This window comes from Mustela nivalis (assembly GCF_964662115.1).
Source record: "Mustela nivalis genome assembly, contig: HAP1_SCAFFOLD_1125, whole genome shotgun sequence".
NCBI lineage: Eukaryota > Metazoa > Chordata > Mammalia > Carnivora > Mustelidae > Mustela > Mustela nivalis.
In genome coordinates this window covers 113,642-128,714 of record NW_028135539.1, presented here as the reverse complement: position 1 = coordinate 128,714, position 15,073 = coordinate 113,642, and the positions used below count along the sequence as shown (strand labels likewise).

The following is a 15,073-nucleotide window of genomic DNA, read 5'->3' as shown; positions in this document are numbered from 1 at the left end:
ACTTATGTTTTGTAGAAAACTATTCTAACTTGATCCTTAAAATCTTATAAGTAAATGGTTTAATTATAAAGTTCCAAGGTATCCTTTTATATACTGTAAAGCTTCAATGCCTCTGAAGGATCACATCAAATACTTATTAAAGTATTACATCCTGTCAGACAGGACATGGTAGCATTAAAGAAATAATAATGATAACCACCAAAAGTGTTTCATAGCAATCTGTTCCCAGGCTTAAGCCTCATAAAGACTTGTAGAAAGGACAGAGGAGGTCCAACTCTGAATAAATGTTCCATCAGAATAAGAAAAGCTACTTAAAGCATAAACTCCACACCCAACTGCACAACCAAAGGTCCAAATGAAGCATTTACGTGTCCCTGGGGGGATGGAAGCCAAAACCCTCTCTGGAAACCAGCCACCGGGATGCTGACTTCCCTGCTGGCTTCTGCACTGACCTAAGCTCTGCCTGGGTCCAACAAGCAGCAACCAACCACCCCCCCCAACCCCGCCCCGCCACTGCAGGCAGGGGCCTTCTGCACCTGCTCCCCGAGGGCCACTTGTGCAGCCGCAGCCAGAACCGGCAAGTTAGCTCAGGCCACATAGCTGAGGTTCATCAGCTGTGGAAGAAATGATCAATGAGGTTATGCCATTCATAAATATGGCAACCCAGACAGGGATCAGTTCAAAACATATAGTAGAGACAGAGAAAATATATCCTTAAACCAACAAAGCTCACAGACCTTTAATCTCTCCTGACTTTCAAACCTACTGCCTGAGGCTAATCTGCTCCCCACTTCGCCTCAACTCCTCATGGAGCTGCCTCTGGGCTGCTCCACTTCCTGGTACAAACCCTCCACCTTCCGCCTGACCACTCGACGCCTTCCTTTCTGCAAATCTGCCTCCTAGGGTGGGCCTCAAATTCTAGAAGAACAGGAATGGAACCTTACAGGCCTCAATTCCTGGCCTGGATTCTAATGGAACGTGACAGGTTGCCGAACAAATAAATATTCGTTCAATGGATAAATCATATTTCCTGTCACTTCATTGTAAAAACAAGCAAAAGGAAGAAAATGATTTAAAAAAAAAATCCTTGCCTACTAGGATCTCAAGAAAGACATTCTAAAAATGTGAGGGAGCCTAATGTAGGCTGAGGGGCAATATGAAATAATCTAGGCATTCGTTCTTGATACAAGAGAAAGAGAGAGCTTAGTTTTTGATAGAAGGAAAACAGTTCTAACTTTAACCCATCCTGATTCTCCCCCCCATCTTCATGGTTTTTCATCGGTATTTTAAAAACTGCTCTGGGTTCAGTTATTGGAGGTTCCCTCCTAACACTGAATATGAAGCTAAGTCAGGTAACTCGGGTCAGTTCGGGGTCAAATACCAGATAGGGAGCCTGTCTGCTCTTCCTCCCCACAGGCTGGCCTGGCTGAGAGGGAGCTGTCACCCTCCGGCCATCTCTGCCACCTGTTGTCAGAAACCCGCCTCTTAAAAATCACATCTTCAAGCCCAAATGCATTCCTTTTCTCCACTCATGCGGTTCATTCATGACAAGTGAAGCGGGGAACGAGCAGGAGGACAGAACACAGGCCCCTCTGTCAGCCAGGCCTTCACCCGCACTCCAGCAGCCCCTGGGGCTCTGGGCTCAGAACAAAGACCCCAGCTCGCGGGGCCTGTGGGGGCAGACACATGGGCCCAGCAGCCAGGCAGGCGACTTCTGCTAAGTCAGTGGTCTCCAACTGGTGAGGAAACACAGTGGGAAAACCCTGCCACACTGGCTTTCTCGTCCCACCAGGATTCCCCAGGACCCCAAGAAATCCAGAAAAGGCAGAGCACTTCTCTCCCACCGAGGGAACCGTCAGGCGTGTTCAAGTACTGTGTATTTACTGCTGTTTCCTGAGTGTTCGTGTCATCCCACATCCATGTGTTGCAGCCTAATCCCCAGTGTGACTGTATCAGAGGTGGGGCCTGTAGAGGAAATTCATTCATTAAGGGTAGAACCCTCATGAAGGCGCTTCGTTCCCTTAAAAAGAGACGCCAGAGAGCTCCTTCCCCACTTGCGCCAGGTGAGGGCACAGCAGCAAGACAACCGCTTAGGACCAGGAGGAAGTGGGCCGGCGCCTGGATCCGGGACTTCCAGCCTCCAGAACGGCACGAAATTGAGGTTTGTTATTTAAACGTGCACAGTCGCTAGGATTGCGTGTTAGAGCCGCCAGAACAGACGAAGATGTTTGTCACCCTTGAAAGCGCGCTGGTGTATCCTTCCCAGCACCCCCCAAATCCCAACCACTCTTGCAAGGCCAAACTTGAAATTCCCCACGAGGTTTCTAAGGAGCCGACACTCGTCCCTCCATGCACGGCATCTCCCGCGTGTGTGTTCACGTCGCAGCAAAGCACGCGCTGGACGTGTAACGTGAACAGATTGTCCTACAATACTTTTGAAGGGCTCACCCCATGTCTCTTTCAATAGCAGAGATTCCATTTTCTCACATCCTCTTTTTTTTTTTTTTTAATCTCCCAAAGCATCTGACATAGGTCCTCATGTAGCAGGTTCTCCATTATCCGTCCCCCAAATTCCTTTTCAAGTCTAATTGCTCAGGTTATTGCTCATTTCCCTCCATTGTCCCCTTCATGGCAACCAAGACAGTCATATACTGGCAAAACCGAAAACTGAACTGCTGATTACTTTCACGTGAGGGACTGTGGGAAGGATGATCCTCGAACAAAGCTCTTCAAATGAGAAAGCCAGGAGAAGGTGCAAGAACTTAACATTACTCTGGGGATTTCATCCTGCGGTCACAAAACACACTCCGCTTTGGAGGGACAATGAGGAAGCATCACCTCTGTCCCCAAGGACTCAAAATAAACCGAGGAGAGAGAATGCATGAACAGAAAGGCAGAACTGAAGTCCCAGGCGAGCTGTGGATGTAAAACCACGTGGGCTCCCACACACACGGCTGGTGGTGCCACTCGGCCAATGTCAAATTCAGCTTTAAGTAGGCATCTCTCCCAGCACCTCCCCCTTTCCACGCAGCACACTTCTGAGCATTCGTGATCCTGAGTTTCTTGGTTCCCTGCTCATGTCTGTCTTTCTAGAACAGAAGCTCCATGAAACAGGCCTATTCTCTGTTCCCCCTTTATAGCTAAGTGTCCTGCACAGAACGTGTGTGTGAACCAATCAATGCCAAGAGGGCCAGTCCCACCACCATGGTCGGAGGTGGATGAAGGCAGAAAAGCTGTCCTACATCAAAGGAAGTTCGTGGGAGCAAACAGCCACCCAGAGGGACAGAAAAAGAGTCAGCCCCACCCCAGTGGTTCATCCTGCTTCCTCCTTTCACTTGCATAAAATACGGAGAGCTGCCACTGGACGGGGTCACTGGCAATGTCCTAGTACGGTGCCTGGTACTCAGTGCCTGAGCAATTACCATCACCTCCTCCCCTCTCCTCTTGAGCCAGGTGAGCTAGAGAACAGACACATGAGAAGCATAAAATCCTCCTCAGCACAATCCAATGGGCCCAGGTCACCAAGGAGGGTGGGAACAGAGGGAGCGGGGGTGGCAGGAAAGGAGGGAGGGCGAGTCCATGAACAGAATGTAAGCTTACACCAAATCAGGGCAGAACAGGGAGCTGTGGTGCGTTCCACACTTAACCTCCCACCGGCCATTCAAGTAATAATTCCATTTCACTGCTCTGTTCATCAATTCATCATCATTTCCTCCATCAGGGAGAAAAATCCAGAGGAATTTAAGACCTAACCTCCAAAAACGAAAGACAAGCATAAGCACCTCTCTGGAGTCCTGGGGCGGGAATAGGGTGTAATACATTTTTTTAAAAAATATTACCACTCACTTATGCACAGAGATGCCTGCTGTGGATCTGTTTAAACCATGTAAATGTGGTGCTGATTTTTAATGTATTATTATCTTTTGAAATGTAAAGGGAGTAGAAATGACAACCCCACAATTTTATTTTTGATACAAATCACAAAATCACAAATCACAAAATGTTGGAAGTTCTTTATCCCTGGATATTGGTAATTGAAGGAAAATGGGGGGGGTGGGTAGGAGGGAATTTTCTCCTTCAATTTGCAACTCTCCCAAAGAGATTTTGCAGTACAGTCAAAGATAACATAATCTGCATAAATATTCATGGTCAAAAGGAAAAAGGGATGCATGGCAGGCTACAAATGTCCCCCCAAAGATATTCATGTCTCCATCCCTGGTACCTGTGAACGTCATCTAATATGGCAAGGACTTCACCAATGTCGTAAACTTGAGGATCTTGAGATGGGGAAATGATCCTGCATTATTTGGATGAACCCAACATTATCTCCAGTGTCCTTAAAGGAGGGAGGCCAAGGGAGACGGACTCCAGAGGAAAAGGTGGGGTGAGGGTGAGAACAGACACTGAAGTGACATGTTTTGAAAATGGAACACAAGCCAAGGAATGCAAGCAGACACTAGAAGCTGAAGAAGACAAGGAAACATTCCTCCTAGGAGCCTCCAGGAGGAAGGGGCCTGGCTGGCATCTTGATTTCAGTCCCCCTGAAATTCATTTTGGACTTCTGATTTCCAGGACTGTAAGAGATGAAAACTATTTGAGTCTATAGCAATTTGTTACAATGACAACCATAAACTATAGTATGAGGGTTTGATTAAATTGCTTGGTCATACAGCTAGTTGAAAATGAGTAATTATAGGGGTACTTGGGTGGCTCAGTGGGTTAAGCTTCTGCCTTCAGCTCAGGTCATGATCTCAGGGTCCTGGGATTCAGCCCCACATTGGGCTCTCTGCTCAGCAGGGAGCCTGCTTCCCCCTCTCCCTCTCTGCCTACTTGTGATCTCTCTCTCTGTCAAATAAATAAATAAAATCTTTTTAAAAAAATGAGTAATTATAAATTCTCATACTCAAACATGTAAACTTCTAAGTCTGACCTAATGTGTGCTGTGTGCCTTTTCTCTTTGTGAAAGCTAGAGCTCTGGTTCCATTTCAGCCCAAGACCCTCCTGTCATTATTATATTCAAGATGGAATGGAAATCTATATTTTACTTTTATTCTATTATAAAGGCATGTTTTCTTGAATCTTATAGTGTGTTTAGTTCATAGATATAATTCTTATTGCAGATTAGGATTCAAAATATCTTTTGGGGGGTGCCTGGGTGGCTCAGTCAATTAAACATCTGACTCTTGATTTCAGCTCAGGTCATGATCTCAGGTCCTGAGCTCGACGCCTCATTGGGCTCCCAGCTCAACCAAGAGTCGGCCTGAGTGTCTCTACCTCTTCCCCTGCCCACATGTATGCTCTCGTTGTCTCTCAAATAAATAAATCTTAAAAAAAATATATCTTTCAGAATTGACTCCACTCTAATTTTAAAATAGGAATAAAAAACACAGCAATTCATCACACCAAACTTTAAAGAACACATTTTGTCTATGATCTACTCTGTGCCTCGGGCTGTATTTATTAGCTGATTAATATACGCTTAAGTCTGAAGGAGAACTCAAAGTTAATTAACTTTATTAACTGTATACCCATTGCTTTCTCTCCACTTCTATAAACTGTTTCAGTAATAAAAAACCAATGTTTGATCAATAAAGAGATGTTTGATCAATTGAGAGATGGGTAAACACATTAGCTCCCCCAACTTACCCAGGACCTTAAACTGTGATTTATCCTGAAAATATCCAAAAGCAATTACAAAAAGAGTAATAAAAAAGCTAAAGAGAATAGCCCCATGTTTGCTTAATCAGAATAATATGTGACAACTTGAAATTCTAAGAAAGAAAAGAGAGAATAAATTCAAGTAACTTTGTAGCAGAGTGCTTTTGGATTATACACCTTGAGTAGATCTAGTGATTATTTAAAAACTACAAGAAATGGGGGCGCCTGGGTGGCTCAGTGGGTTAAGCTGCTGCCTTCGGCTCAGGTCATGATCTCAGGGTCCTGGGATCGAGTCCCGCATCGGGCTCTCTGCGCAGCAGGGAGCCTGCTTCCCTCTCTCTCTCTCTGCCTGCCTCTCCATCTACTTGTGATTTCTCTCTGTCAAATAAATAAATAAAATCTTTAAAAAAAAAAAAAAAACTACAAGAAATGGTTACACGGGGCGCCTGGGTGGCTCAGTGGGTTAAGCCGCTGCCTTCAGCTCAGGTCATGATCTCAGAGTCCTGGGATCGAGTCCCGCATCGGGCTCTCTGCTCAGCAGAGAGCCTGCTTCCCTCTCTCTCTATCTGCCTGCCTCTCCATCTACTTGTGATTTCTCTCTGTCAAATAAGTAAATAAAATCTAAAAAAAAAAAAAAAAAGAAATGGTTACACGTACTTCCTAGTCTGCTGGTGGTGACACCACTGGTGTTGAAATTCAGATGCTCTTTTATGTGTCTGTAGGTAGCGTAAAGCAAATGCCTGAACATTCACTTCCTCTTGGCAACCCAGGTTTTCAACATGGGAAAGGGAGATATAGATGCAGTATTAGGGAAACGTGAGGAAGGGCCCAGTGAAGGTGGATTTGAATGGGATAGTATCGGTATGAATTAGTAACTTTTTTCTTAAATTCATCTCCTAGATCGGTCTACAGCAAAGGCCTCGAAACGAGGACACCACATCAGCAAAGAGCACACATGGTACCCAGATCCTGATATCTAAGCACCGTTCCCACAAAAAGGAACTAGGGTCCAGAAGAAATGCCGGGCTCCAAATTTGTGGCAAGGAAAGCCCATGAATCTGGAAATTATAAAGCCCCTTTAAAAATAGAGAGATGTTGGGGCGCCTGGGTGGCTCAGCGGGTTAGGCCTCTGCCTTCAGCTCAGGTCATTATCTCAGGGTCCTGGGATCGAGCCCTGCATCAGGCTCTCTGCTCAGCGGGGAGCCTGCTTCCCCCTCTCTCTCTGCCTGCTTGTGAGCTCTCTCTCTCTGTCAAATAAATAAATAAAATCTTTTAAAAAAAATAGAGAGATATTAAGATTTTCACCCAAGCGACCAAACTTGGAGGTACCCAAGGAGGAATGACCTAATTATACCTGCTTCCTGATGCGATTAACTACGTGCACAACATCACTTCTGAACAAAGGTATTCAACCTGAATCTAATCATTAGGAGACAAGGAGACAAACCCAGAATGTGGGACATAGGTCGTGACTACTCGTCCAGAGTTTGGAAAGAAAGGACAGTTTCCTTAAAAACAGAAAGCTGCAAAAGCTCTATTCTTGAGCAGCAGAGCTTGAAGAAGCATTAACCAAAAGAAATGCATGAACACTAAATGGACAGGGAGAGCATAAAAAATATTTTTGGACAACTGGAAAAATGTGTAAAGGGACTGTATGTCATATAATATTGTTGAATAAATGTCAATTTTCAGCAGGGTAATACTGGCATTGTGGTTAAGAGGGGACTGTCTTTATTCTTAGGAAATGCCTGACATGTTTAGGGATAAATTTCATGGTATCTGCAACTTACATTGAAATGGCTCTACATGGGAAAAATTGTATGTAATAATGGAGAGTCAGTCTAGGTGAATGAAAAGGAAGCGTACAATTCACTGAACTGTTCTTCCCATTTTTCTGTTAGCTTACCCATTATCAAAATTTTAAAAGTTGGGAATAAAATCCAAGGAATGGGAATTTTAAATGCCTTCAAAACCCCATGTCATTATTTTGTCCTAAATTGATTTCTGCTAATTATTATGTCTGCTTGAAGATATCTATGGTGGCAGTAGCAGAAACAGTAGCTGTATTAAAGAATCAAAGAAAGCGGGGCTCCTGGGTGGAACAGTCTGATCAGCTCAGGTCATGATCTCAGGGTTGCAAGTCTAGTCCCACTGCCAGGCTCCACACTCAGTGGGGAGTCTGCTTGATTCTCTCACTCCCTCTTCCTTGTGCCCCTCCCCCAACTCACATTTGCATGCTCTCTCTCTCTCTCTAGTAAATAAATAAAGTCTTTTTTTAAAAAATAATAAAAGAAAGAGTATTTTACAGATCATAAGTGATTTTAAAGCAATAATTAAATGGGTTATGGCCAGTTTAAAATAACATGGCATATTTATAAATAATAATAGCCAAAGCCTCTGTGCTAAATTCTTTTCATGTCTTATCTCACTTAATGCTTGAGATAGATACTATCATCATTCCTACCTTATAGATGCAGAAATTCAGGCTTAAAACGGTCACATAACTACTATATTATCAGGGCTGTGATTTGAACTCAGGTAGTCTGACCCAACTTTCTCAAATGTATAAACTTACATTCATGAAAAGAGGCAATCAGTCATCAGGAAACAAAAGATTTGCACACATTTTGAGAGGATGAATATTAGTAGAACAACATACAACCAGAAAAAGAACAGAATGCAGAATGCCTGAAAAATACACAATCTGAAAACAAACAAATAAAAAGAGCTACTGGTGTTTAAAAATATTGTTGCTAAGTAAAAACCGCAATAGGAGAGTTAGAAGTTAAAATTATGGAAATCTCTCAGAACACAGAGCAAAAGGACAAAGAGATGAAAAATGAAAGACATGATTAAAAAGATGAAGGATTAATTCAAGAAGCTTAACATCTGACTAAGAGAAGTTCTGAAGACCACAGGAAAGTGAAGAAAGAAAGGAAAAGAAGCTGGGGTGCCTGGGTGGCTCAGTGGGTTAGGCCTCTGCCCTTGGCTCAGGTCATGATCTCAGGGTCCTGGGATCGAGCCCCGCATTGGCCTCTCTGCTCAGAGGGGAGCCTTCTCCCCCGCCCCCTCACCTGCCTCTCTGCCTACTTGTGATCTCTTTTTCTCTCTCTGTCAAATAAATAAAATCTTTAAAGAAAGAAAGAAAGAAAGTTAAAGAAGAAATGATCAAAGAAATAATATAAGAACACTTCCCAGAGTGGAAGACAGACAGGTGTTTGGACTTCAAGCTCATGCCAGTTGTCCCTGCATTGCCACTCAGCCACCCGTCCACCCCATTTCCCTACCTGATGATACTGGAGCTGGACATGGGAAAGGTTTCTCCTTTGCCAGCGGACATCAGGCAGGAGGAAGGGACTTCTCTTAGGTACGATCCTCCCGTGCCAATGGTCAGAACACATAGAATGCCCTAGAACATGCATACCAATGAGTCTCAGTCTGAACACCTTGCAGGTGGATTCCAGAGTCTGGCAGGCACCCCACAGGTGGCTTCCCACGAGGTGTAACAGCAGCATGCCTGTGAGGGTTCCAGTGAGAACTTGCAGGCAGGCACCCAGCAAGGCTGGTAGGCACCCTGGGGCAGGGGCCCGGGGGGAATTCCTGGACCTCATCCACCTGCTCTGGTACCAGTGGGCCACGAGGCACTCCCTCTCCAAGGGATGACTCTCAGCTTTGTTTGGGGAGAGGCAAGGGGCAGTGACTTGCCAATCTGATCTTGCATTAGTCCTAGAGGGAGCAGCTGTTCCCTGTATCTGCCACTCCTGTATTTTTTTTTTAAGATTTTATTTATTTATTTGACAGAGAGAGATCACAAGCAGGCAGCCACTCCTGTATTTTTTACTGATTCTCTTTTCCCCCTAGTAGCTAATCCCCTGCTAACCCCTTAGTAGTAAATCCCTCACTACTAATTAATACTTCTTTACACTTCCACTGCCCAAATTCCTGTTTGATTTTTGTCTCCCAAAAAGAACCTGATACACCACTGACAACCAAATACAATAAATGAGAAAAAGCTCATACCCAGACAAATACAATAAATGAGAAAAAGCTCATACTAGACTATGAAATCGCAGAGTATTAAGGAATGAAGAAAAAAAGAGAGGAACTGTAGGAGCTTCCAAAAGGAAAAAAAAAATCATTAAAAAAGATTTAAAAAAAAATAATCAGACCAGCACGGGGTTTTTCACATTAGCAAAATTTTGGACATTTAGAGAAAAAAATTATTTCAAACATCTAAGTCCATACCAATCATAGTAAAGAGCATTTTCAACCATACAAGACTCAAAAAATTTACTCCAATCTGAGGAAGTCATGTGAGATTATATTCCACCAAAATGAGAATAAAAAACAAGGGGAAATATAGCATACAAGAATGATAGAACAAAGCCCAGCATTCCAGGAAAATGAGCAGGAGCAGATCTAGGAAGCATCTTTGAGACAAATGTATTTATTTTGAGCAAAAAACAAATGAGTTAAAACCTAGTGATTATTAGGGATACAGTAAAGGAAACGTGGGTCTTCCCTCAAAAGGGAGGGGGAAAATGTCAGATCAATTAAAAACTCCGGGACAACTGCCAACAACAAAATGTGATGTGATCCAAATGAGCCATGATTCTGAGCACTTGGTGAAACTTATCAGAGGAAACCATTTGAAATCAACATTAGAAATTTCCTCCTTTGAGTGATGCTATAGTTGTGATATTGGAATTACAGTGTGGAAAGTACAATTATAGTACCCTACTTGGCTCTGACACAAACAGTATTTACATGAACACACTCATTGGCTTGTAACCTTGAGACTCAACCTAGGAAATAAGAAAAGCAAATTGTGCCAGTCAGAGAAGGCAGATGTTATCAACGTCAATACTTTAAAAAGTAAAGACATAGCTGAGAAAGTTGAAAGACGGACAAGTGGGAAAAAAAGAGGCAGACAAAAGGGTAGCAGTACTTAGTATCCACATGTCACAAAATTTGAGATAAAAGGTGGTAAGCAGGTGGAACAAAATATAGAGATTTATGAATGTTACAATTGCAATAGTAAAGAACAGAGTTCATACCGTGATAAAATTAAGAAGTTACACATGCCCCCTTGTGTGTGCGCTTCATCTATATATAGCAGACAGGGTCAACCTAAAGTAGATACATCAAAACAGCTGAGCAAATATGCTATTAATGAGTTACAGAAGTAATACCCACCAACAGAATTAACAGGAACCATTAAAAATGTGTCGCCTCTGGAAAACAAAACTCTTTTTTTCATTATCAGCACTTATCTACCATCTGATTTGTTTCAGCCACGTTCATCAATCACTGTGATGTTTAGAAAATAATCATCTGGTGCCAGAGTTGGCAGGTGGCAACCGATGGCAAATATTTGAGATATTGTGAGCCACTGAGGTCTCTGGCAACTCTCTAACTTTGCCACTGTAATGTGAACCATCTGTAAATGAATAGGTGGGACTGTTTCAATAAAACTTTATTTACACAAACAGGTGGCAAGCCAGCCTCCGCCTTCAGGCTATAGTTTGCGAACCCTGATTCATTCCACTGTTTCCCAACCTACATACTACAAGGAACTCCAATATATTTAAGAGTGTTCCTCCAAAAAAAGGGAGAGAGATTCCATGATCAAAGACTTTAGAAAATGCTAGGTTAGATAAGCCTAATCAGTCTTCTTTACTCCACAACGACAGCCCCAAATGTGCTGATGAGCTTTAAATACCCAACATGGAAGTAATCTAGAGTACACAACATTCCTCCAACTTATCAGAATACACTGGAGGAACATCAAAGGCCGCGGATATTCAGGGGAATGGTCTAGGAAATAGTGTCATAATCTGATTCCTATCCTGATAAACAAATAAGACTGGGCAAGTGGACTGTGACTTGCCCAAGGCTACGTGACCAGATGGTGTCAGAATGGGACAGGGGCCAGCCAGCTCAGGGTGCTTGCTGCCTCTCCACAAGGCTGGCCATCGGGTGCCTACAGAAGAAATCAGCGCAAAGCTAGTAACATCTCTATCCTGTGTGACTTCAGGGGACACACTTCAAAACAATGTAACCACATCAATGCAACAATACTTACACCTCAAAAAGCTGAAGACTTTGGGGCTAGATTTTATTACTTTCTTTAGAACCATCATGAGGTGAGCTGAAGTGTATGATGAGTTTCATTCACTATGAATCTGTTTCTTCATCTCTAACATGGGGGGAGGGGAGTAGAAATGATAGAAAATAAAAATAAACTCTTCTCTCAACTTTTTTGTGATTCCAGCATGTCATTTGGTGGTACTGAGCATACATGTTAGGTCATGTAAGTAACACGTTCCTGTTGATTAAGGCCTATCTCAATGTACAGCACCATACAAAGCACACAGCATGCAGGTGGGAGGTAACAGCAAGCTGATGAGAGAAATCCTAACTTCTGTGATGATAGTACTGAAACAGAAAATAGAGCCAACCCACTCCCAAACAGAGATGTTCAGGATATAAACTGGAAAAACAAAAACAAAACAAAAAACCCAAAAAACAAAAAGAAGAGAACTGCAGCATTTAGCCAGTTGGTGCTAGCAAGGTGGCCTCCAGCAGCATCAGGTCTACCTGCTCTGAGAACATCCTGGTTCACAAGGTGGTTTCTGACTCTTAGAACGTCCTATGTCATCTTCTAATTCATGAATCAACCATTCCATTTCCTTCATGTTTTTCAGGTGTCCTTTCATAGCCCGTGATCACTCATGCGAATGGAGCTGTGAAAACATTCTTAGCCCACTTAGCTAAGGGCAAGCTTCCCCTATCCACTCTCACTCATGGTGGGAAAATGCAACCGTTCTTTCCAGAACCATGGGAAAGCGACCTCTGCTGACAGAATTCCCGTCCAACCACGTCCAGGTCAGATTGCTCCAGGGGTCATCAGTCAGTAGCCCACGGGAAGAGGAAGACCAATTCAGCTGACCTACAAATCTCACCCTGGCCCTGGCCCAACATTACAACTCACAGACTGTCCCTGAGGTCACAATTCCTGCTCTGAGACTTGTTCTAATAGCCTCACACGGTGGGAGGCTGTCCAACCCTTTGGAGACCACTAGTTATCCAAGACTTCCTTTGCTACACTCCTAAAATGCCCAGTGCCATGGGGCCAGATAAGGAGGAAGCAGCTGCAGCGCAAGAAAGTTGAGAGCCCATCTAGGTGTTGCTACAAGGTCTCTAGATTTAAATGCAAACCAGCCCCTGGCCTGCCCTGTCCTGCATAATGTTTAAAATGTGGCAAGAACCACTGAGGAACTGAACATTTTAATTAATTTTGTTTTAAAAAACTGAAGTAGTGTAAAACGTTTCTGCATTAAGCACAAATGTATCACCTTAATAAGATTTCATTTGACTTTTAATGCTCTATTGCCTAAGACGGTATTGGTCTATTGCCCTGTATGAGTCTACCCATAAGCACATTGCTGATCTACCTGGTGTTAAGATAACTGATGATTCCATTTAAATGATTTTTTCCCCCTATATACTTCTATACACTGTAATGTGTCTATGTGAATATTTTATACAGACAGCACAAGTTACAGTGATAATTATGTAACTCCTAATTAGTAAGTAAATTAAAATGTGTTTTAATGAAATGTATAATTTACTTTTCTAGCTTATAAGGTAAATATCAAATTTTCAAATTTAAGACAAGAACAATTTAAATCAAATTTTCTATTGATTAAAAAACCAAGTGGCCTCTCTTTGTGCGATTGTCTGGCTGCGCCGGGTTCTGGAGTGCTGCTTCGCCCCCCTCGGGGCTGCCGGGCTCCCTCCCCGACACCCGGGGAGGCGATGGCCCCGGCTTCCTGGGAGTCCCTGGTCCCCGCAGGCGTGTCCGCAGCGCCTCGAGGGTTTCTAAAGATGTCCGCCGGAGTGTTAACCGTTGAATAAAGCGTGATTATTCTGGAAGCCTAGCTGGGGTCGCTCCCTTTCAGATTAGGCACCGGTCTGGTGGCGGCTGAAGTCTTTTGAATTCGCCCTCTTGGAGAGATGCTGTGGAGAGATGTCTGTAATGCCTAGGTAATGGCTCCTGCCACTTGAACCTGCAGGCTGTGATGAGAAGAGCCACATTGTTTCTTTCTGGCTACTATGGTGTTAACGCAGAGGATTATCTCCTATCTGGTGTTGGGCAGATCCTAGGAACTTCCATCTAACCTCCTTGCATTGACCTGTATGAGCAGCAGCTGTCAACTTACTGGAAAAATGAAACTGCCCAGGAATTTTGAGATGCTTAAATATTTTTAGATCAATAAGACTTCTTTAATAAAAACATTTGTTTTTATTAAAAAAAAAAAAAAAACCAAGTGGAGATACAAAAGCTAGGACTATAATTAGAACAGTAAGGGAAAAAAGGGACTGGAAGAAATAAAAAATGTCATGATCAATACCAACTACAATTTTTTGTAACAGAGAAAAATAAAAAGGCTGTTAATTGTATCAATCAAAGATGATAAAGCAGACAATTTAGTAGATAATTAAGCAGATTGTTAAAGGACAATTTCAGCAAAGACACAGTGAATGTGATACAAAATTTCCTTTCAATAATCAAAAAGGGAGCAGTGAAATTAGTCTCCTGAAATCAGAATTAAATGACCAACAAAAAAATTTTAAAGGATTAACAAAATCTGAGCTTATAACTTTGGCCAGCTATAAAACATCTCAGATTCTTAAACAATAACAACAAATATACACACACACACACACACACACACGGAGAGATGGTAAAAAAAATTTATATGGAAATTCTGTTGGAAAATTATGAGGAAAAAATTAAAAAAGTATACTGCACAAAAAGTGAAAGATTTTAAATTAAACAACCAAGTAACTGCCCAGAGAAAACAAGATCTTTCTAATAATATCAAAGATAAATAAATTCAAAATTTTAAAAAATCACAAGAAGTTTTCTGTAGCTTTGGATGAGTCATACAATTTAAGAGACATTGCCAAATTAGTACTTTGGGTACATTTTTGTCTCAAAAAGACTTCCAACTTATAAAAAATGTTGTCAATTCATAGCTGAAAAAAACTGAACTCATCGCATAGATACTTTTGAATCTTTTCCATCTGTCAAAGAAGAATTTTCACTAGATATGAAAACATAAAGCTTCTATCATAAAAGTGCTCCAGCTATGTTGAGTCAAAAAATCCAAACTTACTAATCTTTTAAAATAGCAGACTGGTGTTTTTCTCTTAGTGCTTCATTCTACTATTTGATATTAACTTGTAGCTAGTTTCCTAAAGCACAGCCTGAAAACTGTCATGGATATCATTGGTAAACTTGTTTAGTATATACACAAAAATGCAATGAATTACCATCAGTTTATAGAATTGCTGAAAGAAATGGAAAATAATTAATGCAATAATCGTGTTTTCTCTGCAAGTAGAT

The 15,073-nt window shown here is 42.3% G+C and overlaps 2 long non-coding RNA genes across 3 annotated transcripts in view; one reads left to right on the top strand and one right to left on the bottom strand.

The window, feature by feature from the left end:
• Positions 1–3,940: 3,940 nt before the first annotated feature.
• LOC309857720 overlaps positions 3,941–15,073 on the bottom strand; it is a 28,215-nt gene continuing 17,082 nt past the window's right edge. Inside the window, exons 2-4 of one of the 2 annotated variants that reach the window (XR_014307869.1) lie at positions 8,946–9,067; positions 4,703–4,845; positions 3,941–4,574 (exon numbers count right to left, since the gene is read on the bottom strand). This is a non-coding gene — a long non-coding RNA (uncharacterized lncRNA). The remainder of the gene's footprint in view (positions 4,575–4,702; positions 4,846–8,945; positions 9,068–15,073) is intronic. The other variant, XR_014307870.1, reaches the window with a different exon arrangement.
• Positions 13,380–13,910, top strand: LOC309857719. Its single transcript, XR_014307868.1, has 2 exons — positions 13,380–13,581; positions 13,623–13,910. It is a non-coding gene; the product is annotated as an uncharacterized lncRNA (long non-coding RNA).